General features: G+C 38.0%; 1 protein-coding gene and 1 pseudogene across 1 annotated transcript in view; both read right to left on the bottom strand.

Moving 5' to 3' along the window:
* The window catches only part of LOC136328850 (vomeronasal type-1 receptor 3-like), a 34,488-nt pseudogene extending 16,615 nt beyond the window's left edge, over positions 1–17,873 (bottom strand).
* LOC136330152 (zinc finger protein 432-like) overlaps positions 1–25,470 on the bottom strand; it is a 130,361-nt gene that overhangs the window by 56,227 nt on the left and 48,664 nt on the right.

Below are 25,470 nucleotides of genomic sequence, written 5' to 3'. Positions count from 1 at the left end.
GGTGGTGGCTCATTGAATAGGGCATAAAAAATTAATCCAGAAGAAAAATCAAAGGAGATCCACAAGTAAGTCAGGACATAGATAAAAGAGTAATAATAAGTTTAAAAAAACACTCGGAGAGAAAAGCTCTACACCACATGGATTCATTAACTTGATAATTCTAGCAACACTTAAAAAAAATTAACACACCTGGGTCCAATAGCTGGGTTGTTTAGATCATCAACCCAAAGCACAAAGGTTGTCAGATCAATATCCTGTCAATATACATACAGGAACACATCAACATTCCTGTCTTACTCTCCTTCCTTTACTTTCTCATTAAATTAATATACTTTAAAAAATAGAGAAAGATAATGACACTAATTCTCCATGAACATGTGTTGTTGTGAGTCAGGGGCACAGAGAGAGATCAGCAGATGAAATCATCATGGACTAGCAAAGGACCACCACTCGCTCAGGCAAATGGCCCCGAGTTTGCGCTGTGTCCTATTTTTATTCACAAGACTTCAAAAAGCTTGTTTACTGAGAAATTGGCATAACATCAAGCGTAACTTTTACTTAAAGATACATGGAGTACACCTGCATGATACCTTAATAACAATATAATATCAAAAGGCATTAATTGCTATTGCTTCTATGGTTCCCACAACATTCCTCTCTTTATCTCAATGGATAACATTGAAAGGTACAGAAATTTTATGAGAATGTTTTACTGAGAAAAAAGCCCAGCAACTGCCTTCAGTCACATAGACCTGTTTCAGTGACCCGCCTTGAAGTCACAAAACAATTCTCTTGGCAAAACACTCTTTTCTTGTTGGATGTGTTCCCATCCAAGGCCATGCAATGGGTTATTGTACTACATTTCCCCCTTTTTGTTTATGCTGAATGTTATGAAGCACTACAGAAAACAGCCTTCTGTCATTCGTCCCTTATTTCTTTTGGTTTGATTCGTTGACAGACTACATATAAAAGAAAACATAGAATTAATACTATTATAAAAAGTCCCATAGTGAATCCTAAAAATTTCACCTATAATAAACATCTAAAGCAATCTAACACAAGCAGATATAAATTGTGTTTCATTTTTTTTAAAGATTAACATAATGTGATTAGAAAGATAATTTCTCCAGATTTTTACTTTCTATACTGACATGTTTAAGTGCCATGGCTACATTCCACAAATGATATTGTACAGGACCAAATTTTATATGAGGAGCTCGAAGTGACATCCTTCCTCTATGCCATATGATAGTATGATTACCTTGACCACCAGCTGTAATTAAATCATTGTTCTTATGTCACCTTAAATCAGCAACTGGTCCTTTAACTTGGGTGGAGCTATGAGGGCTTTAATCTATGATGTTTTATGTACAGATGTATTACTTTTAAATCTATATCCTTGTAACAAATGTGGTATTTGGGTTTTTTTTTATCTCCTTTACTGTTACCTTTGACAATAGAGAGCCAAGCTTGATCTTTTATTTTTAAACAATGTGGCTCATGTCCTATACATATAGGTAATTCCTCAACTCCTGTTATGTAATTTTCTAATTTTATGCCTTATTCCAAAGGTGCTAAGGGACCTCTATCATTAAAAGGTCCTAGAAGCCAATTAGAGTCATTAACAAAAATAGGAAAGGCACTATTTTCCTAATGAATAGCTCTACTTAATGGAGGATTAGGGACATATGCCTAATAACTAGAATTTTCAGCTCTACTTATCAGAATTGTTACCAAAGCAATCATTGCTAAAAACAGGTTAGTAGCATTTTCTTCTTTTTAGGTAGTTTGCAGCATTTTCTTTTTACCATTAAAGGTCAGCTTTTTAAGGTGAACCTAACTTGGTATTTTAGCCTTTTCAATACCAAGCAGCAGCACCTTTAAGATTCTTCTTTTGAAATTCATTTCTTCCATCACAGCAATGGGCAGATATGGAAAGAATCTATTGTTCTTATTCATGTTGTTAAATTCTGTTAGCAGGACTCCAAAGGACTTCACCAGATTCTGCAATGACACAAGCAAACCCTCTTCCCCAATGTTGTACTACACTAGGTACCTATTGATCCAACTCACTTTTATAATGTATAGGTTGATTAATCTTAGAACTGTTATTTTTTGTCTAATGTCTGTCTGCAGCAAATTATTTTCTCCTGTTTTTAAGAAATTTAAAGTAAATAAAGTTTTGTGTAACATAATTTTAGTAGATAATCTCCTTTCTTCTCCCCCCTTTTGTTTAAGTAACATATTTTTCAGAGTGCAATTACTGCATTCAATAATTGCTTGTTCTTGTGGATTATATGGAATTCTAGTAGTATGTTTAATATTCTAAAATGCTAAGAATTGTTGAAATTTAGTAGATGTATATGCAGGATTATTGTCAGTTTTAATTGCTTTAGGAATGCCTATAACATTAAAGTTTTAATAAGATGTTGAATGACACAATTAGCCTTTTCTAGAGGCAAAGGTGTGGCCTATCGAAAGGAAGAATAAATATTAATAAAACTGTACATAAGATAGTTTCTTAAGAGAAGAAATATGAGCAATATCTATTTGTTACAGGTTATTACTGTGTTGTCCTCTAGGATTCATTCCTCTTGGTGATAAAGGAGTATTTATAATACTATACTGAGGACAGTTTCTGAAAATATTCCAAGCTTCTTGCCAGGTTATTTTAAATTTTTGCATAAAATCTTTTTTATTTGTATGAATCTTTGTATAAAACTTACTAGCTATTTTTATTGATCTAATGAGTAATTGATTAATTTCATTATCTGTAGTAGACATAGGTCCTGGTAAAGCTGTATGAGAATGAATGTGAGTTATATAGACACGTGAATTTCATTTTTATAATAAAAGTTGTAGTTTTTGAGACAATTTGTGCAATCTAGAACTATCATTTGAAATATAAACAGTTTTTATAAGTCTATCTCTATTTTCTACATATTGTGAATCAGTAACAATGTTAATAGAACAGGATGTTTGAATTTTGTCTTCAGCTATAGTTAAATTATACTGATTTAAGGTTTCAGAAGCATTTTTAAGGATGACTGAAAGTTCAGTATTATTTTTACAAGCTATTAATATGTCATTTATATAATGGATTATTAAAGGTTGAGGATATTTCTGACGAATCTTTTTAAAGGTTGATTTACATAATGTTGATACAGTGTCAGGCTACTCAACATTGCTTATAGAAGTATTATAAACTTAGTAGGAATAGTTAGTTCTACTTATTGTATAGACACAACAGCTAGCATTGCTAGAAATAGAGTCAAAGATGTTTTTTGAAGTCTTAATTAAAACATTTTTTGCCTTCTGGGTAAGTTTACTTAATTATCAAATTTCCATTTCTTCTATTTCTAATTTATGCCAAGGCTTCAATTTTCTGGAAGGTATTTAGTGGTCTCCTGTATCTGTGGAGATAAGAGCAAATTCTCACCCCTACATTTTGTCTACATTGCTGTTGTAAATTAGTAAACTGTCTATTTAAAAAGTTCATTTTGTGTAATATTAATAAGAGGGTTAGCATTAGCATTTTGATTAGTTTGAATAATGTCATAAATTGTAACTCTTTCACTTTTGAAAGAACAATTTGAGCTACCATTTCTAAATTTGTTGAAATAAAACATTCAGAGTCCATAAAAGAGGATAGCAGTTTCTGCATATAAAGACAGTTTTATACTGGGAGGAAGTCGTTTGTAACTTTTTAAGAGCTTTGACAGAATGGTCATAGTGAGTATAAAAAATTCCTTGTCAGAAAGTTCATACTGTAATTTAAAAAGTTGCTCTTTTAATTATTTATAAGATAATTTTTTTTTAATTAGAGACCAAATGATCTTTGTTATTTTTCTATTGTAAAAGAAATCTTAGAGCTTTGTTAGGGACTTTCCTAAGCTATGCAGCTTAGTGACTACTGTCTAAGTGGGCTAAAAAGAAAACTAATGTTGCTTAGTAATAAGAGATGTATTAGCTTCTATATCTAAAAGTCTTTTGTATTGTTAAGTCTATTATAGGGCATTAGAGGAACTAAATTCCTGCTTTCCTCAGTGCCTCCTTTTTCAGGATGTTGCCTTCCAAGCAGCCAACTGTCTGAAGCAGCTTGAGATAAATTCTTAAAATGACTTAATTTTACTTAATTCCTTAGTTTTACAAATATGAACATATTTTACACACAAGACAATTTTCAACACAGAAACACAAGTATAACATACAACTTTAATTAATCCTAATACTTGAATTCTTATTTGATTTCAAACTTTGAATATACCTTACAATGTATTAACAAAATTAGACAGTCTTAAGGATCTATATTCTATTCAATTTAAATTTAAATGAGCGCTCCTTATAATTTCTAATTTTAAAGCAAAAAATATATGGATGAAACTATTTTTTTCAATATGAAGGCCGGCATTTTTAATCTTTGTATGTAAACAATTCAGTCCTTAAAAATCACATTTTAGACAACATCAAAGAAAAACTAAAGAGAAATTAAAATCAGACAAACCAGACCAGAGAAACCAAAAAGAAACCCGGGATTTCAGAGCACAGTCAGACTAGAAAGATGCCTGCCTGATTTTAATCAGGGCATTTTCTGACAAGGGACTGATGATGAATGAGACTAAACAAAATTTCCCCAAGAAAATTCACTTGGCAGCTGCTGGAATATTTTCTATAGTCAGATCCAACACATGTACCCCGCCGCAGTTTCCAGGCAAAGAATAAGAAAGAAACAAAATGATAGCTCAGAGGATTGTAGCTAAAACACCAAAGAAAATCAATATTTATTTATTATTACACAGACTAGAGAATTCTAAGGACTTCATGATTCTTCTATATGTCCTAATTCTAATTGAATTTGTACCAACTGATGTAAAGCTGCAAGCTTTTCTTCCTTGTCTCCAACTCCAGTGATTTGCATCCAGGCTTTAAGAAGCAATCTAATCTGAGCTATAACAGCATCAGTATAACCAGTTTGTTGTCACACAGCTGCATTAGCATCAACGCCAATGAGCATTTCAAAAGTAGCTCCCGGGGAATTATTTCTGGCGTTCATGCAAAATATTAGAAGAGCCTCCTCTCTCCACCAAGACTTGAATTGTACATATTGTCCTGGTTCCAAAACCATATAGCAAGTAAATCCTAATCCAAAGGAATCATTAAATGATCATTACAGTAGGAAGAGATAAGATTTTGAACATATGAGGACTGAGGTCTACACGTAGTAACAGATTGTTTGACTAGCTTTAAGAAAGTAAATTCAATTTGGTCAAATTGGATAATATGCCCTCCCCCAGGATCTGGAGAATTAAGAGAAAAAGGCTGTCAAATAATTGGAAAAATAGATGCAAAAAATTTACTAGAATTAGATTCTAAATCATCATGATGCACAAGCACCTGTTGCATTTCAGAGATTTCAGGGAATTAAAAAATCCTTCTTTTTCCAGTACTAATTAATTTTTTTTTTCATTTTTCTGAAGCTGGAAACAGGGAGAGACAGTCAGACAGACTCCCACATGCGCCCGACCGGGATCCACCCGGCACGCCCACCATGGGGCGACGCTCTGCCCACCAGGGGGCGATGCTCTGCCCCTCTGGGGCATCGCCATGTTGCGACCAGAGCCACTCTAGCACCTGAGGCAGAGGCCACAGAGCCATCCTCAGCGCCCAGGCCATCTTTGCTCCAGTGGAGCCTCGGCTGCAGGAGGGGAAGAGAGAGACAGAGAGGAAAGCGCGGCGGAGGGATGGAGAAGCAAATGGGCGCTTCTCCTGTGTGCCCTGGCTGGGAATCGAACCCGGGTCCTCCGCATGCTAGGCCGACGCTCTACCGCTGAGCCAACCGGCCAGGGCCTACTAATTAATTTTTGACCTTGAATTGGAGGAGCCATAAGCTCACATATATCTTGCTTTTGAACAGGATAAGCAGTATACTAATTACCAAACTCTTGGTGTTCCAGTGTAAGTTGTAATTCATTTAATAAATGTTTTAGATAGGCAACATCATCCATAGGGCCTTCCTCATTTTTTAAGAAAGAGGGAAGAAACCCTGTGGATGGCTGAATTTCATTAACATTATCAGTAAGTTCAGAAGCAGAGACAGTATTGTCCAAATCATCATTCTGTTCATTCTGTGCTGAATCAAATTCTTCAAGCTCATTAAAAATAACCTCATTCAAGTCTTTAATAGAATCTCCATCTGATTGTGAAGGGCCAAAGGCTATAGCAATAAGATTGTAAGCAGCCCACATTTCAGCATCAAGTGGATCTCTGTGCTGATGAGCATGGCGTAAAGATTTTCCTACTTGTTGCCGAGCATTCAAATTCAATAGATTACAATGCTCAGGAGTATATCAATAACAATGTTTCTGAATGGCATTTAAAAGATGTAGCAAAACTTTGTCTTTTATCTGAATCCCAGACCCTTTTAAAAGGGATTTTAAAACTTGTACATAATTGTCCAATAATGAATGGGAATTTCCCATGACTTTGTAGTTTTCCTGAAAGTTTTAAATACACAGTGCGTCCAACTTACCCTTTCGGGGTTCCACCTGTTACTAATCTCTTCTTAAGGCCCCACATTGGGCGCCAAATGTTGTGAGTTGGGGTGCAGAGAGAGAGATCAGCAGATGAAATCATCAAGGACTAGCAAAGGAACACCGCTTGCTCAGGCAAATGGCCCCGAGTTCGCGCTGTGTCCTATTTTTATTCACAAGACTTCAAAAAGCTTGTTTACTGAGAAATTGGCATAACATCAAGTGTAACTTTTACTTAAATATACATTTAGTACACCTGCATGGTAGCTTAATAACAATATAATATCAAGAGGCATTAATTGCTATTGCTTTTATGGTTTCCACAACATTCCTCTCTTTATCTCAAGGGATAACCTTGGAAGGAACAGAAATCTTATGAAAATGTTTTACTGAGAAAAAAGCCCAGCAACTGCCTTCAGTCACATAGACCTGTTTCAGTGACCCACCTTCAAGTCACAAAACAATTCTCTTGGCAAAACATTCTTTTCTTGTTGGCTGTGTTCCCATCTAAGGTCATGCAATGGGTTATTCCACTACATGTCCCTCTCTATTTCTCTGTCCCCCCCAAAAAAAAAGAGAAAAGAAAAAAGAATAAAAAATTATGCCCTGGAGGATTGACTCATTGGATAGTGACTCATTGGTCCCTGTGCATCAAGGTTGCAGGTATAATCCCTGGTTAGGCACTCATGTGATAAAATCAGTAAGTATGTTACTAAATAGAACAACTAAATGAAATACTGAATTGATGCTTCACTCTCTCTCATTGAGTCCCTCAAATCAATGAAAATTTTTCTTTTTGTTTGTTTTAAACTTTTTTTGAGAGAGAGAATGGAAAGTACCAGTAGCAAGAAGCATCAACTAGGAGCAGTAGCTTCTCAGATGTGCCTTCACTGGGCAACCCCGGGTTTCAAACCAGATACCTCAGCTTCCAGCTCAATGCTTTATGCATAGCACCACCACAGGGAAGGCTAATTTTTTTTTTAAGAATTGAAATAGTTAGGAAACAGCCTACAAAACACAATGACAACCTGTTCTCTGAATCAAGTTGACACAACGTCAGGTCTATGTATATTTTACTGCATAAATGGTCATCACATTGTGCTCACACACACATTACTATTCTTCATCCACTTGATTTTTTTTTTCTTTTTTGAAAGAGACACAGACAGGGACAGACAGACAAGAAGGAACATAGATGAGAAATATCAATTCTTCAATGCAGCACCTTTGTTGTTCATTGGTTCTTTTCTCATATGTACAAATGTACCTTGATTGGAGGGGCCTCTAGCTGAGGAAGTGACCCTTACTCAAGCCAGTGACCTTGGGCTCAGACCAGTGAGCCTGTGCTCAATCCATCACCCTTGGAGATTCAAACCATGGTCCTCTGTGTTCAAAGCCAACACTTGATCCCCTGTGTCACCACGTGGTGAAGGTCCTACATTCACCCCAAAAATTATGATAGTGTAAAAAAAACCAAAACTGTGGAATATACTTAAAATACTATTTTAACTATAAAAAATATAAAACTTATAAAATGGTAATGTTTTTATAAAAATTTTGCAACTGCATAGGCATGCATTTAAGCACATATATAACAATAAGCTAATAAAGTGATATCAGAGGTAGTTTCCCTAAAAATATTTTTGGATAATATCATTTATTATCAGTTTTACTCTCATGTATCTTACCATCTGTGGGACAAGAAAAATGTATCAATTGTATTTCCATTGTGGTTATTAGAAAACTCTGAATTACACTGGAGAAAGAGGGCTGACCAGTGAAGCTACTTAACCAGAGGTCAGCAGAGGAGAGAAATGGAGAAAAAAAAAATAGAGTGAAAAAGATTCAAAGAGCTGGAACTCTTAAAATTCACAAATACAGATAAATGGAATAATGGACCAGCTACAGTCTGTGAAACAATACAGGATATAAGACAAAAACTAACAGCCAAGGTGGGCTGTACACAACTAGTATACAAAAGTTGCAATGAGGTATCTAAAATACTAAGAAAAATGGTGCTATTTATCATAGCTTTGAAAAAAATAAAATACACAGGAATTAAAAACAGTCAACAAGATGAATGACATACCCACTGGAAACAAACCATTGCAAAAATAAATCTAAGATTTAAATTAACAGAAAGTCATCCCTTAAGCCTGATTGGGTGGTGCCACAGGGGACAGAGCATCAGACTGAGATGCTGAGGATGCAGGATGAAAGCCCAGAGGTTGCCACCTTGAGGGCGGGGTTGCAGGCTTGATCATGGGATTATAGACGTGACCCCATGGCCAATGGCTTGAAGCCAAAGGTCAGTGCTTGAGGAAGGGGTCCCTCACTCTGCTGTCACGCCCCTGCACCCCCACCAAGGCACACATGAGAAGGCAACCAATTAAAGAGTGCTGCAACAAAGAACTGATGCTTTCCATTTCTCTCCCTTCCTGTCTCTCTGTCTCTATCAGCCCCTCTCTCTGTAAAAATTGCAGCCTATTTTTTCCCTTTTATTCCAGGAGTGTATGTACAGTGATGCTCATGTCAGTCTTCTCTAACTGCTTCCTGCTTGTTTCAGGTCTTAGAGCAGTCACCCCTTTTATTTAACCTCTCTTTATTTCCTCATTTTTTTCTTTTTTTGATTCTTCCGCTTGCACAAAACTTCTGCACGTTAAACAAATCTTTCTAACAATTCAGAAATAACTAGCTTCTAGAACTTAGTTTTTTTCTCTCCCTTCAAATAGTACCTCATACTAGTTAGCTTGGGGTCTAGGACCCCTTACCAAAAATTCTTTATTAACCAGGTTCAAGAGATTTGGGGCCATGGCAGTTCCTTAACTCTCCACCTGAGAAAAACTGACTGATCTTCCACCTCCCCTTACCACTCCCACTCATACCCCCACTGGGGTAATTTCCTCATTTCGTAATTCCCTTCCCCCACTCCAAAATTCCCAACCAAAATTAATTTTGCTAGCCTTGCTCACTAACCCTATGAAAGTTAAAACTTCAGGCACACAAGGCTAACACCATTTTGAACTCAGCCCATCTGTTCACAGATGCATCAGTATACTTCTTACACAACACATTATTCCTGACCTGTGGTGATTCTGTGAGTAGGGCATCAACCTGGAATTCTCAGGGCACTGGTTTGAAGCCCCAGCCTTGCCTAGTCAAGGCACATATAAGAAGGAACTAAAAGATCATGCTTCCCGATCCTCCCCCTTGCCACTCTCCCTCTCTCTCTCTCTCTGTGATCTCTAAAATAAATAAATAAAATCATGAAAAAATGCCTAACCAGGCTGTGGTGCACTAAAGAAACGATCAGCCTGGGATTCTGAGAATCCAGATTTCAACTTCCAAGGTCACAGCCTTGAGCAAGGTATCAAAACAAGCCATGTACAGTGGCAATTTACAGGCTGCCACACTGAGGGCCGACGAAGCTCTCTATCTTTCAAATAAACAAAGAAAATTCCTGCACTGCCCTGGAAGGTGATTTGTCCATGACCATTGGCAACTGTGGTGACGCATTGGGTGCCATCATGTTCGGAAACCTGAAGCCCTATATGTATAAGAAAAGTAGCAACATTGGAGCCTGTAGCCTGGGCTGGCTAAAAGGTGAGAAGTTCCTCAAATGGTCTGATTTCTTGGCACTATGATTCTTGTGGAAAGCTACTGTATTTTCAGAAACTGAAGTTTCCATACCAAAATTAAAAGAGAATCAAATTGTGTTCGATGGTTCTGCAAAAATATCATATGGTCACAGTGGTTTTCTCAAAGTTTGTATTTTAAAATACGAAGTATTTTTTAAAAATTTTAGAAATGGTCAAGAGTTAGGATGTGTATGTAACAGCAGAGAGTGATACTCCACAGAGAAGAGGTCATATATCTTGTAAAGAAACACTAACTGCAAACTGCTAGTGAAAATTTTCTAAAAAATATTAAGATCAGAAAAAGATTTGGAGAAATGGGTTCTGAGTGAAGCTAGCCATCACCAACCAGAGAGGAAGAGTGGCCTATGATCTAAACTTCTCATTGGGACATAGCCTTGGGAAAAGGCCACTAAAAGTGAGGCTGGTAAACTGAGGCTCCATTTCTCTGCAGCAATGAAAAAGGCACCAGCAGAATTGAGAATCCAAATATATTACAGTCAATTAATTTTTTACCAAGGTACCAAAATGAGCCAATGGGATATCTTTCATCAAAAGATGCTGAGATACTCATCCCCTGTTGGTGGGAATGTAAAGTAGTAAAACCATTATGAAAGAAAATATGGTGGTTCCTCCAAAGATTAGAAATAGAACTACCAATGACCCAGCAATCCCTCTACTGGGTATATACCCCCCAAACTCAAAAACATTGGTGCGTAAAGACACATGCAGCCTGATGTTCATTGCAGCATTGTTTACAGTGGCCAAGACATGGAATAACCAAAAATCCCTTAAATAAGTGATTGAATAAAGAAGATATGGTACATATATACTATGGAATACTACTCAGCCATAAGAAATGACATCAGATCATTTACAACAACATGGATGGACCTTGATAACATTATACTGAGTGAAATAAGTAAATCAGAAAAAACTAAGAACTATATGATTCCATACATAGGTGGGACATAAAAATGAGACTCAGAGACATGGACAAGAGTGTGGTTGTTACCAGAGGAGGGGTAGAAAAAAGAAGGAGGGGGTGGGAAGAGGGGAAGGGCACAAAGAAAACCAGACAGAAGGTGATGGGAGACAATTTGACTTTGGGTGATGGTTATGCAACATAATCAAATGTCAAAATAATTTTGAGATGTTTTCTCTGAACATATGTACCCTGACTTATCAATGTCACCCCATTAAAATAAAAAAGATGCTGGAATAAATGAGAAAACAATGCACTAGGCACAATATCAGCACTGTATTTATTATTATTATTATTATTATTATTATTATTATTATTTTCAGAGAGTGAAAAGGGGAGACACAAGAGCACAGAGCTACTCCTGTACATGCCCTGACTGGGGAAATCAAACCAGCAATGTTTGCGCTCCAGGATGATGCTTCAACCAATCGAGCTCTCTGGACAGGGGTTTTTCCTTTAGAGACAGAGAGGGAAAAAAAAATTAATCAAAACCTACCTGGATAACTAAGCATGTTAGAGCACCATGCAGAGAAGCCAGGGTTGTGGGTTTTATTCCTGGTCATAGCACATACAAGCATCCAAAGAATGCAGGTGTTCCCAGAATGTTTGTACCTTGAATTAATCCTATAAATAAATATTGTAAATAAGCTTATATCACTGCTTTGTTTTCCTGCTAATATTCCCCTACTCCCTATTCCTCAATCAGTGTTTAAGTTTGTCTTAAAAGCTGACTTCAAACTGGATTCTGGGTTGCATAATTTGACTGACTTAGGTCTCCGTGCGGTCGCTAGCTTCAAAAAAAGACTCCTTAATTTGGCTCCTAAATTGTATGGCACAGGTTCTGTTTCTTGCTGTTCTGATACAACAATATATCATATTTTATACATACCATAATCAAACATATAATATACATATATGTTGTTTTAGATATATGATATGACATCAGGACATATATACATATACAGTATGTGTAAATACAGCTTCAATACAGACTAAACTATATATTATCAACTCAATGAAAGAACTCAACTATACTAAAATCTTTTCACTTGAAAACATCAAAAAATATACATAACTAATAGTGAGGAGAGAGAGGAATCTTGGGCAAACAATGTATATAAAGAACTAAAGACACCAGACCAGGCCATGGCTCAGTGGATAGAGTGTCAGACTAGGACACAGAGAACCCAAGTTAAAAACCACTAGGTTAGTGTATACAGCACGGGGTCATTGGCTTACATGTATGTTTATTGATATAACCCCATGGATCCTAGCTTGTGCCAAAAGGTCACTGGATTAAAATCCAAGGTCGCTGGCTTTAGCCCAAGGTTGCACAATTGAGGACGTGGTCACTTGCTCTGATGAAGACCCACGTTCAAGACACATATAAGAAAGCAATCAATGAACAATTAAGGTGCCACAACAAGGGATTGATGCTTCTCATCTTTCTCCCTTCCTGTCTGTCTCTTCTATTTGTTTTTCTCTCTGTCTCTGCTTCACACAAAAAAGGAATTAATGGCAGAAATAAACTACATTAAATAGACTTTTTCTGTTTTATAGAATACTTTACCACAGGTCAGGATAGCTTGGTTGGTTAGACCGTCTTCTGGTACACAAAGGTTGCCAGTTTGATCCCTAACAGGGTACATACAAAAATAAGGCCCTCTTTCTGTGTCTCACTCTCTAAACATTTAAAAATTAAAAAGAATATATAAATATTTTTATGGCATTAAATTAGTAATTTTAGGTGAATCATATTTTATGATCTTACCCTCTAAAAACTGGTAACTGCAGACACAGTGGCAGGTGAATAATATGTGGAGGCAACAGGAGGGACACAGATGTCCATGATAAACCCACTTTCTTATTTTGTATTGGAGAGTGAAGCCAATGCTTGATAAAAAAATATAAACTCCAAAATAAGAAAGATAACTAAAGTTGTATCCCGAAATTACGTTTTAAAAGAGAAAATACATTGACTAAGCACATTTTTTCTTAAATGGTGAGAAAAGTAGTACATCCTACCATGTAACTAAATTTATTTCTTTTAAAAAATATTTTAGTGAAAGAAAGACAAACAGAAAGACAAAAAGACAGGGACAGACAGAAAGGAAGGGATAGAGACGCACCAACATTTAAGACAGTGGAGACTAGAGACAGATTGTGAGAAAATATTTTTACATTATCAATCCAATAAAAATTTGTACTTAAATTTCAGAAACAATTTGCAAAATATAACAATAACACTATCAATTCCATTATGTATGAGGTTGTCAAGTTTTTTAAAAACTGAATTTTAATGATGTCACAACTATAAACTTACTAAATATGAGTAAGTTGTAGAATTACTATGAAAATAATATGTCCTGGCTGGTTGGCTCAGCGGTAGAGCGTTGGCCTGGCGTGCGGGGGACCCGGGTTCGATTCCTGGCCAGGGCACATAGGAGAAGCGCCCATTTGCTTCTCCACCCCCCCTCCTTCCTCTCTGTCTCTCTCTTCCCCTCCTGCAGCCAAGGCTCCATTGGAGCAAAGATGGCCTGGGCGCTGGGGATGGCTCCTTGGCCTCTGCCCCAGGCGCTAGAGTGGCTCTGGTCATGGCAGAGCGACGCCCCAGAGGGGCAGAGCATCGCCCCCTGGTGGGCAGAGCGTGGCCCCTGGTGGGCGTGCCGGGTGGATCCCGGTCGGGCGCATGCGGGAGTCTGTCTGACTGTCTCTCCCCGTTTCCAGCTTCAAAAAAATACAAAAAATAAAATAAAATAAATAAATAATATATAGAAATTATTGCCCTAAAGCCTTGGCTGGATTGATCATTTGTACAAAGTTGGCCCAGCATTAATTTATTGATTTGAAAATTAGAGCGAGCGAGAGAGAGAGATACAGAGGGGGAGAGAGAGAGAGAGAGCATGAGGAAGACAAAAAGGACCAAGGAGTTGTTGTTCTACCCATCTACGCAATCATTAGTTGACTCCAATGGTGTCCTGAGCAAGGATCAAACCAGAAACCTTGATGAATTAGATGGACACTCCCATCAATGTGTCACTGCACCAGGGTAGCACTGGCTCATAAGTAAATATTATAGAATTTAAGGTTCAAAACATAGAAAAAAAGAAAATTACACAAAAATGTAAATAAACTGGAACTTGGTAAATGAAGTTGAAGTGCCTTGAAATCCTTTATTATTGTAGAAGTGCAGAGACACTATAACAAAGACTTTTTTTGGTATTTCTCTGAAGTTGGAAACAGGGAGGCAGTCAGAGTCCCGCATGTGCCCAACCAAGATCCACCTGGCATGCCCACCAGGGCGCAATGCTTTGCCCATCTTGGACATCACTTTGCCACAATCAGAGCCATTCCCGCGCCTGAGGCAGAGGCCACAAAGCCATCCTCAGTGCCCGGGCAAACACTGCTCCAATGGAGCCTTAGCTGTGGGAGGAGAAGAGAGAGATAGAAAGGAAGGAAAGGGGGAGGGGTGGAGAAGAAGATGTGCGCTTCTCCTGTGTGCCCTGGCCGGGAATCGAACCCGGCACTCCTGCACGCCAGGCCGACGCTCTACCACTGAGCCAACCGACCAGGGCCTATCACAAATTCTTTTAATGTTCCAAACTATACATAATCTCTGTCAGGATGAAAACTAATAGCTGTGTTAATTTCTATGCACACAGATGTGAAATATATAACTTGTAAGACTCATCTGAGCCCTGGTTTCATAGCTCAGTTAGTTAACAGTGTCTTCCCCATATGCCAAGGTTGCAGGTTCAATCACTGGTCAGGGCACATGTGAGAAGCAACCAATGAATGCATAAATAATTGAATCACCAAATATTCTGTTTCCTGCTCTCTCTAAAAAAATCAATCAGTGCAATTTAGAAAATTATTTAAAACAAGACAAAAAAACACCCAAAACGAAATACAGAAAAGAGAATATAAACAATTAAAATGCACTTAGATTACTGTTTTAAAACAGTTGAAAAATTATATCAAGTATAAACAAAATAAGCATTCCTGTTAGTTACATTAAATACAAACTTTACAAAACTGTCACATAAAATTTACAATCAAATAACATCCTATTATAGGTGACATGTAAGTAACAATGATATGGAAAGCTTGAAATAAAAGGTTAGAAAAAGGTACATCATGGCTAACCAGGAGATGGCACAGTAGACAGAGCGTTGCCTGTGATGCCGAGGACTCAGGTTCGCAACACTGAGGTAGCAGTCTTCCATGTGGGCTCATTGAGTTTGATAATGTGCTCACTGAGCGTAAACACTGGCTCACTAGCTTGACCATGGGCTCAGAGATATGATCTTATTATGGTCACTGGCTTAAAGCCCAATGTCACTGGCCTAATCAAGGAGTCACTGGTTCTGCTGCTGAACCCTCACGTTTAAAGCATGTATGATATAGTAATCAATGAACAATTAAGGAGCAGAAACTACAAGTCAGTATTTCTCATCTCTCTTCCTTTTAGTCAGTTTGTTTCTATCTGTCATTTCAATTTACTCTAAAAAAAAAAAAGACACACCATGTAAAGACTCCCCACAAATAATCTGCTGTAACCATACTCTTACAGAAAATGAACTAGAATACCCTAAAGTTACTCCTGAGAAAAAAAACAATGCTCAGAAATATTAGTTTCAATTGACCACCTTGTAAATGCCTGAAATTTCTTTCCAGCCTGACCCATTGGGTGCAATGGGTCATGTGTTGACCCAGAATGAAAAAGTTACTGGTTTAAAATCATGGGCTTGCCAGGTCAAGGCACAAGTGAGAAGCAACTACAATAAATTTATGCTTTCCTCTCTTTTCCACCTCCACCCTTTCTCACTTTTGTCTCTTAAAAATTAATCTGTAAAATCTTGAAAGAAAAATGTTTATTAAAATCTTGCTATTCCTATGCACCTAACATAGCATTGAAATGTATTGTGAAACTGGACCACAAAACAAGAAGAAATAAACAATTCCAGATTAATAATACAATATTGAGGCATACCTTTGCCAGTAACTGACAGACAAACAAGCCATCAAGAAACAATACAGAATTTATAAACTATGATTTTGAAGACCAACAGAAATATTTTATATTGAGCAAAAAATGGTGAGCCTTGGCTGGGTACCTTGAGTTAGCTGGTTAGTGTCATCCAGAAATGTCAATGATGCAGATTTCATCCCCAGTCAGGGTAGATACAAGAATTTACTGATGAATGTGTTAATAACTGGAAGAAATCAATATTTCCTGCTGTCTCTTGCACTCAACTGTAGTAAGTTACCAAAAAGCTACAGAATTAATATTAATAGTTTAAGAAGCTTAAAGAACATTTTATTAATTTGGGCTAGGCATACAGAGAGATTTTTTAGATGTGATTTCTATACTTGTGTGATTAGCACCAACTCATGATGGCCGATAGCATTGTATTGTAAATGAAGAGGGAAAGGAGATTTAGATTCCCATTCCCCCCCCCACACACACACACACCTGCAAGGAAGCAGGTAAATAGCTAGCCAAGTGCAGGAAGAAAAAGATTGAAAAAACCTCTTCTTACTTGATGAGCGATTCGCAGGCATTTTATCCCCTAGCACAATGGGAAATTACTCCTACCCTCCTGAAAGCCTGTAATTAATGTATATATATCTCTATACAAAGAAATGGCAAATGAACACTAGAAAATTTAGAAATATCTTTTAATATGTAAAACAACATATTTGCTATTGTTATAAGTTTTAATGTGTAGAAATGTTTTCATAGGTCCTATAGACAAATGTTGTAAGCTTGCTAATTGTGTCCCATCCTCCTCCTCCTTTTCCCACTAAACTGTGTGTGTGTGTGTGTGTGTGTGTGTGAACAAATATATATAACCTGCCACAAGGGCTGTGAAAGAGGCACATGATTTGGGTTAGCAACTAACCCATGTCAGCCATATGCGGCCGGCGTATATAATAAATCTTTTCAATAAAACTCTTTAATATTTATTTGGACCTGGTGTCTCTACATAAACCCGCAGAATTGAGGTACAGGTAGTTTACTACATTTGGCGCCCAACGTGGGGCTTCAGTGTTTTGCATCACCTGGTACAAACACCCGAAATCGAAGGGTCTTTCTGGGGAGCTTCCCGACCCTACTTGAACCTCAAGGAAAGGCGCCACCTGAGACGTTTTCAGGGCTCCTGGTTTTCCTGTGGGTTCAGACAGTTTTTCGATAGATGCCTCCTGGTTCCCAAATTTGACAGTTTGGACAATTCAGCAGAGAAATCAAGGAGGTAGGTGAAGCAACTCTTTTGCTTTACTGAATTCTATCTTTCCTCTGAATTCTTGCTTTCAGTTTTCTGTTTGAGACTGTTAGTGGTCCAATTTGTTTGGGACTAGGTTGTAGGTAAGGTATATTTGTAGCTTTGCTAGTTTGTAACTCCGGAGATATGTAGGTGGGGTAAATCTTTTGTTTTGCTGATTTGAATCTCTGAAAATTTGTAGGTAAAGCAAGTCTCTTGCATTACTAATTTGTAACTCCAGAAGTGTGTAAGTGGAACAGATCTTCTGCTTTGCTGAATTTAAGCTCCGGAGGTGTAGGTAGAGCCACTCTTCTACTTTGCTATTTGGAACTAGTCTGTCTGGATCTGGGACTCTCCAAAGACCGAGACGTTGGTAAGAAGTCTGTTGGTCCTGCTGAAGAATTCTCTGGGATGCATCTGGTTGTACTCTGGAAAGCAGGCTTCTGGAGATGTCCATTTGTGTTTGCAGATTTAGTCGTACCCTAGAAAGACAATTAGTGGGAACTGAGTTGACCAGGTCCACCAGTTCTGTCTCGGGCTCTCTGAGACGTCTATTTTTGTTTGCACATTTGTTCATGCTCTAGGAAGGCAATTAAGTGGGACTGAGTTGAGACCCCAAACTTCCGAAGGCATCTAGTTGTGTTATGCTCTCAGAAAAAGATCTGCATGGGTACATTTGGTGGTGCCACATTACATTTGATGGTGCTGTCGGGAAGAAACCTGAGTAGGGACTGAGTTGATACTGAGCTGATCAGTCTGTCTCAGGACTTTCAGGGACACCTTTGTATTTGTTGAGATCTTGTTCTTTGCTCTCATTGTTTCTGTCTGAAACCCAAGTTTGAGCCTAAAGTCCTTTCAGGGACCTGGCCTGCGTGCACCTGAAAGGCCACTAGGGGGAAACCTTCCCTCATCTATGAAGCTCTTTGTCAAAAATATATATTCGGTATAATTTTAATTTAAATAAAGCATGCTCATTTAAATTTGTTAATTTATGATTTGTATACAGCTAGTTCTCGACTTACGACCACAAATCATTCTGATAGACTAGTCGTAACACAATGTGGTCATAAGTTGAGTAGGCTATATGTACAGTACTGTGAAATGATGTTATAAATATCTTTAAGTCATATTTTATCATAATTTTCTTTCATTATTGTTATATATAATTTTCTTTGTTCATTTTATGCCATTTGAATAATCTCTACATCATTTTGTTTTTTACTTTTACATTTGTAAGGTTTAAGTAAAACATCGCATTACCAGTACAACTGGGTTAATATTTGCAAAGACAATTTCCTCTTGGTAGACATCTTGGGAGGGGTTTGATGAAAAATATCCAAGACACAAAACACAAAATCTGTACCAAGTCTGAGATAACAGTTGAAATGGTGAACGATAAGATGGCAGTGCTGCCAGAAGCTGGTCTGCACTGTCATATGCCCAGGTGGGAAATGCTTGCACTGCCAGAAGCAGAGCAGTCATGTCTAGCCATTGTGGTCAAAAAGTCAAATGGTCATAAGTTGCATAGGTCATAAGTTGATAAATATTTGTATATGAAGTCTTTATTTAATGTATAAATGTGTCTGTTTTAAAGGGCTGGCTTGAGTTTTTGTGTCAAAAATTGGGAGTTTCTGACTAGAAAGTAATCTTAAATGGTGATTTGTGTATACTGCAGATTTTCTTTGATCCTTTGAGAAATCTCTTGTGACATTTCATGGTTTGGACCCCTCTCCCCTGGTTTACTACATATCTTTTCTTGGATTCAAGACCTTTGGCTTTAGGGCACCCTCTTAGACTTCTCCCCTGAAGAAATTATTCTCTTCTGTTGGCTTCATCCCTTTGTCTGGTGTAATAATTAATACCTTTATAATACATTGATCAATAGCTAAATTTAACAATGAATCCGCCACAGTGGCTTAAAACATACTCGATACAGACCAGGTGCCACATCTTCTTAGTCAAGTCAAATTTGAGTCAAAAACAGAAAAAAAGAATAACTAAAGCAATAGTAGCAGCACTCCAAGAGACAAACTCTTTTAAGAATAAGGGACCCCAAAGGAGTGAAATAGAGAAGGAGAGAAAGGAAACAATTCAAGAAAGACTAGGACTCTGCTAGGAAAGAATCAGTGTGCCTATTGTAAGGAAGAAGGGCATTGGAAAAACAGATGTCCAATATTGCAAGCAGCCAAGGAAGTGAGAGAAAAGCGGAGCTCACAAATCGAAAGTGTTTCTCCAGCTTCTGGAGCTGAAGGGCTGGAAAGTAAGCAGTTTGAGTGAGAGAAAAGCAGAAGGCAGGGCTGGGACATGCTGTGTGAAGAAAAGTGGCAGGGAGGGAGGGGGCTGAAGTAATGGTAAGGTAAGTAGTATACTGAAGAAGTATAGAATAAAAACTAGTTTCAGATATCCACCTACTGACCAAAAAAAATTTGCACATTTGGAAAATACAGGGTAGGTATAGTATTTAATTTTAGAACTTTGCTTTAGAAAAATCTTAGAGAAAAGAAAAAGTATTTAGAAATTAAAAAAACCATGAGTGTGGACCTTTCTAATTAATTGTCAGTTCCTTGTATTACATTGCAGCTCCAGAAAGAATAATAGAAATATGAGTAATAGTTGCATAAAAAATAGAATTATCAAAGACAGACCCTTCGTGAGTTAAGGAGTAGTGGCTTGTAGCCCCTACTAGTGTAAAAATTATAGAAAGGTTCCAATTCTCTCCCACAGGGTAAGGCAGGTGTTGGGTCCCCTCTAAGTCTCTCAGTTCCTTCGTGTGGCATAATTGTTATCTAATGAGGGAGGCATGGGAGTCACGGAGGAGACCCACTACTTTAGTTACAATAGTAAAAAGTATAAAAAGAATTTCCAGGGAATTGCAGGTAAACTGGAAACCTCAAGTGGGCTAAAGCAGCCCACTGTTAGGAAGGTAAATTTGTACAAATTATATTTTAATTTGCTGCTTTTGTTGTAAGAAATAAAGCTAGACAGCAGCCGGGGTGGGGGGAGGAGAAAATAAAATTCAGCCTAGTTCTTGAAAATGCTGGGTCCAAACACCCACTCATTTGTGCCACCTCTCCCGCGGCAGCTGCATCCCTGAAACAGCAACAAAAGAAAAGGGAACGGGAGCCCTAGGAAGGTTAGGCGCTGCCTTGGAACTAAGCCCAGATCCTTGCTGCTGTTGCCATCCTGTGGTTGCCCAGGCTAAAGTTCATTCAGCCTTTGTGTTGTGCAAAAAGGGACAGGCCCATCGGATGGCTCTTCTTTTTCCTCTTCTCCTAAGAACCCTGGTTGGCAAACTGTCACTTGTAAACAGTTTGTGGACCACATAAGGCCTTTTGCCCCATTAAGTATAGCTCTCCAGTGGAGTGCCATATGTGGAATCAGCCTCAGTAGAGAATATGCCTACCTATATAATTTTAAATTGGGCTCTCAAAAGAAATTTCAATTATTGTACTGTTAATAATTGGCACTATTAACTAATAAGTTTTACAATCACTGGGTTAGAAGTAATGACTTATAATCCCCCACTAATGTGTGAAAAAGTATTTCCCATGTTAGAAATGTATATATTATTTCAAAGGTCTTTTGTTAATTCCTTTTACTTGCTGTCTCGTAGCCTTGTAATATTAAAATCTTAGTTTAGATATTAAAATATATAATTATTAAATCTTTTAATATAGATAATATTTAGTTTATTATCATTTTGAAACAATATTGTTCAATGATAGGTAATATAAGAAAGGGAGTCATGTCATGGCACTCCAGCAAATTTATTTTAATTATGCTCTTTGCTTAAAAATTTCTTTTAAAATGCTAATGTACTTATTCAGCATTGGAGAGACTCTGGAATCCTAAAGGAGACACCAAATGTGTTCCTCTTGCCAACTTTTACCCATTTATTTTATTCAGCCAATAACGCTTTTTGTCTTTTTCCAAAAGTTTATATAGACAGATATAGACTCTCGAGCCCCTCAGCAAAATCTTCTGAGCATGGCTTTTAAGGTCTATAATGACCAAGAAAAAGACAGAAAAGGCAAACAGAGCCCAAAAGAGATCAGAAAAATACCAGCTCTTGGCATACGCCCTTAATGGCTCCAACACCCTAAAGGGGCTTCATAGGACTCCATCAGTGCCCTGCTTCAAAAGTTGAACAGAAGGTCATTGAGCTGAGGCCTGCCAGGCTTCTTAGCCTTCACCAGGAACATGCCTTTGCTGTGAGAAAAAGGGACACACTGGAAGGTAAGCAGCCCTTTTGCTTCTAGAAAGGAGGGTTCAATCTCTTTCATCCCTAATCCAGCTACCTGTGACCTGACATTGCCCAGTCTACTGGGACTTGCCACTGAAGGTTAAAGGTGCCCATGAACATTGACCCCAGTACATATCACCATGAATGAGCCTAGTGTATTTCTTCCAAGTAGCAGGTAAACTGATCTCATTTCTTGTAAACACAAGAGCCACTTACTATACCTTGCCTAATATTAGAGTTATATTTATCCCTCGAAGATCTCTATTGTAGGTATTGATAATCCTATTTTCTGCTGCTTTGTTTAATGTACTGTATATCCTTTATTCCCATGCTTATTTTAGGCTGGGACTTGCTCCTAATTTCAGCTGGAAGCAATAGTCATTGGGACTTAGACTCTATCTACAGTGTAGGAATGTGACCACAGTTTCAGTGCCTTGTGGACTTTTCCTGAATATGTGTGACTCCTGCTCTTGGGGACATTTTTCAGACTGAAGTAGAAATTGGGTTACATTTACAAATAATATGAAGCAGTAATAGGGTCAACATATACTTAGTAAAATTACATTAACATGTTAAGAAAACTTAAGACTGTAAGAATTTTATTTTGAATCCTGTTGTGTTGGTTAAGACGTTTAATAATCTAGTAGGCTTTGATCATTTTATTGAATTATGACAATTGTTATAACATGTTAGCATTAGCTATTTTAATTTTGTTTATTTTATATTATTTCAGTCTGCCTAAAAATCAGAACATAGGAATTCAAACAAATGAATAGGAAGATGCCACCCAAATCCTGTGGGGTTATGGGACCCTTATTGCCAAAGGTTTTTTTGAAACCATTTAGAAAATGTTTTAACCAACAGGAAAATAATTAGAAAAGCCAGACTTAGGATTTATTACAGATGGCATAATATCTGAGTATTTAATTTGTGTCCAAGTAAATACTAAGCAAATAAGAAAACTGTAAAAAGAAACAGGGAGATATGGGTCTTTCCCAGGTAAACATTTAGAAATAGACTTTAATAAAATAATTAACAAATAGATAAAAGTTTTTTCTTTTAAAAATATGGTACAGGCCCTGGCCGGTTGGCTCAGTGGTAGAGCGTCGGCCTGGCGTACGGGGGACCCGGGTTCGATTCCCGGCCAGGCCACATGGGAGAGGTGCCCATTTGCTTCTCCACACCCCCCCTCCTCTCTGTCTCTCTCTTCCCCTCCCGCAGCCGAGGCTCCATTGGAGCAAAGATGGCCCGGGTGCTGGGGATGGCTCCTTGGCCTCTGCCCCAGGTGCTAGAGTGGCTCTGGTCGTGGCAGAGCAACGCCCCGGAGGGGCAGAGTATCGCCCCCTGGTGGGCAGAGCGTCGCCCCTGGTGGGCGTGCTGGGTGGATCCTGGTCGGGCGCATGTGGGAGTCTGTCTGACTGTCTCTCCCCGTTTGAAGCTTCAGAAAAAAGAAAAAAAAATGGTACAGTGACAGTTGTTAGAAAATTACTATATAAAATTATTTCCAGGTTTAGCTTGCCCATTCTAGTATTGGGCCTGCATTTGTGTCCACAGTTTCAAAGCTGGTAGGAAGGAAACCCAATATTAATTAGAAACTAATATAAAGTTACATTGTGCCCATAGGCCTAAAAAGAGCTGGTAGAAAGAAAAGGCAATATTAATTAGAAAGTAATTTGAAGTTACATTGTGCCCACAGGCCCAAAAAGGTTCAGGGCAAATAAAATGCATGAATCAAATCATAAAGGGATTGTAACCAGCCCTTCCTTAAGTACCTGCAGGGTTTGCAGATTACTCAACAAACTGTTCAAAAGACTGTCCGAGAGGTTCTTCTAGCATTGCCAGGTAATCCAGTACATCACCCAAGGACTGACTCCCACATGGATGGGTCCACACACCGTGATCCTGACCACTCCCACTTATGCCAAGGCAGAAGGCATGCCCTACTCCCGTGATGGTGAACCTTTTTATAAAAACCGTCCACTTTTGCAGTGCTGGTCAACCTGGTGCCTCCCGCCAATTAGTGGGCCCACTATGAAAGCTGGAATGCTCACTAGTGTGCAGGTGAATCCAGGTTGACCAGCACTGAATAAGTGGGCGGTTTTTATAAAAAAGTTTGCCATCACAGCTTTACTCCAACCACAAACTGGAAGTTGGTTAGTATACGTATGGCTAAAGAATAAAAAAATTCACTAAGTACTCCCTTTTAATCAGACCTTGGTTAAAAAGAAAACTAGGGTAAAACAAAAGACAGTTAATTTTATGTAAGTTGCAAAAGATTTGTGCAGTTCATAGGGAATCAAACAGTAACATTTGTTTCTTTAGTGAACTGTATTACTATTAATGCTCTCTGTTAAATATCTACTACATGTTATAAGCTAATATTCCTACTCAACAGCCTCATAATCTATCATTAAATTAAGTCAAAGATTTCACTGAGGATATAAAATCAGTGGGAAATGTAGTAAGGTACCAAAAAGCTGCAGAATTAATATTAATAGTTTAGGAAGCTTAAAGAACAGTTTATTAATTTGAGCTAGGCATAAAGAGAGACTTTGTAGATGTGATTTCTATACTTGTGTGATTAGCACCAACTCAGGATGGCCAATAGCATTGTATTTTAAATGAAGAGGGAAAGGAGATTTAGATTCCCATCCTCCCCCCCCCCCCACACACACACCTGTAAGAGAGCAGGTAAATAGCTAGCCAGGTGCAGGAAGAAAAAGATTGAAAAAGCCTTTTTTTATTTGATGAGCGATTTGCAGGCATTTTATTCCCTAGTATCATGAAAACTACTCTTCCCCTCCTGAGAGCCTGTAATTAATGTGTATATATCTCTAAACACAGGAATGGCAAATGAACACTAGAAAATTTAGAAACATCTTTTAATATGTGAAACATTTTTGCTATTGTTACCTTATAAATTTTAATGTGTAGAAATATTTTTATAGGTCGTATAGACAAATGTTGTAAGCTTGCTAATGAATTGTGTTCCATCCTCCACCTCCTTTCCCTGCCAAACTGTGTGTGTGTGAACAAAGGTATATAACCTGCTGCAAGGGCTGTGGGAGAGGCACACAATTTGGGTTTGCAACTGCCCTATGTCAGCCGTATGTGGCCGGCATATTTAATAAATCTTCTCCTTTAATAAAACTCTTAAATATTTATCTGGACTTAGTGTCTTTATATAAACCTGTGGCATTGAGATACAGGTACTTTACAACACATACTCTTTTTCTAAAATCAATAAATAAATTTAAAAAAATTGTAGAGATAGAGACAGTGAGAGAGAAAGACAGGGACAGAAAGAGAGAAACAGAGATGAAAAGCATCCACTCTTTATTTAGGGTCCTTTGCTGTTCTGTGATTTCTTTGTCATATTGTTTTTACCACAGGGGTTACAGCAGACCAAGTGACCCCTTTCTCAAACAAGCGACCTCAGGCTCAAGATGGTGACCTCAAGGTTTTGAACATGGGTCCTTCACATCCCAGTCCAATGCTTTATCCACTGTGCCACTGTCTAGTCAAATTTTTAAAAATATTTAAGACTATTTTTATTTTTAAAAAGTTAAATAAATTTCAGCAACTTAAATACATGGAAAGGTTCACTGTGAAAGAGACTCTCAGTAGTCGCCTGACCAGGTGGTGGTGCAGTGGATAGAGCATTGGACTGGGGTGCAGAGGACCCAGGTTCAAGACCTTGAGGTACCAGCTTGAGCGTGGGCTCATCTAATTTGAGTAAAGCTCACCAGCTTGGGCCCAAGGTTGCTGGGTTGAGCAAGGGGTTACTCAGTCTGCTGTAGCCCCTGGTCAA

The sequence above is a fragment of the Saccopteryx bilineata genome, chromosome 3 (genome assembly GCF_036850765.1).
Source record: "Saccopteryx bilineata isolate mSacBil1 chromosome 3, mSacBil1_pri_phased_curated, whole genome shotgun sequence".
Lineage (NCBI taxonomy): Eukaryota > Metazoa > Chordata > Mammalia > Chiroptera > Emballonuridae > Saccopteryx > Saccopteryx bilineata.
This window is presented reverse-complemented; position numbering and strand designations above follow the sequence as displayed.